General features: G+C 40.0%; 1 non-coding gene across 1 annotated transcript; it reads right to left on the bottom strand.

Moving 5' to 3' along the window:
- Positions 1-642: 642 nt before the first annotated feature.
- LOC115870554 lies at positions 643-749 on the bottom strand. The gene has a single exon (XR_004046775.1). It is a non-coding gene; the product is annotated as a U6 spliceosomal RNA (small nuclear RNA).
- Between the last annotated feature and the right edge of the window lie 585 nt (positions 750-1,334).

The raw sequence follows: 1,334 nt of genomic DNA, 5'->3' as shown, positions 1-1,334 counted from the left end.
GTTTTTCTCTTATGTTGGGGGGACTTTGATTATATGTCAGTCCCTGGGTGATGAGAGCTATTTTCAATTGACCTAAAGACTCGTAGTTCAAAATAATAATAATATAATACAGGTTTGTGGGGGGTAGATTGGGGGAGGAAGGGAAAAAAGGGCAGCTGATATCAGAGATCAAGATGAAAGAAAATTTTTTGAAAATGATGGTAGCAGAAATTGTACAATTATACTTGATCTAATTGAATTATGGATTGTTATAATATCTGTAAGAGCTCCCAATAAAAAAGATTTTTTTTAAAAAGACTGGCAGTACAAATCCACCTAGTAGTACCACAGTAAAAAACGCCTGGCCAGCTAGCTATCTGCTATCTGTTCCTGTTCGGTTTGTATGTGGATATATATATATATATATATATATATATACACACACACACACACACACACACACACACACACACATACATATATACATACATACATACTTTTATTGGATATATATATATATACTTTTATTGGGGGCTCTTACATCTCTTATCTCCACCCATACACTCCTCCAATGTGTCGAGCACATTTTCACATATGCTGCCATCATCATTTTCAAAGTATTTTCTTCCCACTTGAGCCCCTGATATCTGCTCCCCATTTCTTAAAAATATGGAATGCTTCACGAATTTGCGTATCATCCTTGCACAGGAGCCATGCTAATCTTTGCTGTATCATTCCAATGTTAGTATATGTGCTGCCGAAGCAAGCACAATATTAATTTTTTTATTAAAAATCATTGTATTGGGGGTTCTTACAGCTCTTAAAACAATCCTTACATCAATTGTCTCAAGCATAGTCGTACATATGTTGCCATCATTATTTTCTAAACATTTACTTTCTATTTGAGCCCTTGGTATCAGCTCCTCTTTTATCCCTCCACCCCCCACCCTCATGACCCCTTGATACATTTTTACCATTTTCATATCTTGCACCAACCGCTATCACACTTCCCCCACAGTTTCGGTTGTTCATCCCCCTGGTGGGGGGGAGTTTATGTGTCAATCATTGCAATAGGTTCCCCCTTACTCACCACCTTCCCCCCTACCCTCCTGGTATTGCTACTCCCATTCCTGTTCCTGAATTCCATGTGTCATGGGCTCTTATCTCTTATCTGTACCTGTGCACATGCTCTGGTCTAGCCTGCAGTGAAAGGCAGGACTGAGGTCATGATAGTGGGGGGTGAGGAAGCCTCAAGGAACCAGAGGAAGATTGTGTGTTTCATCAGTGCTATACTGCGCCCTAGTTGACTCATCCCTTCCTTATGACTCTTCTGTGAGGGGATGCCCTGTTGTCTT

The sequence above is a fragment of the Echinops telfairi genome, unplaced genomic scaffold (genome assembly GCF_000313985.2).
Source record: "Echinops telfairi isolate 266 unplaced genomic scaffold, ASM31398v2 ScPeMD7_1957;HRSCAF=2489, whole genome shotgun sequence".
Lineage (NCBI taxonomy): Eukaryota > Metazoa > Chordata > Mammalia > Afrosoricida > Tenrecidae > Echinops > Echinops telfairi.
Note: the sequence above shows the minus strand (reverse complement) of the source record. Positions and strands in the feature narration are given on the sequence as shown.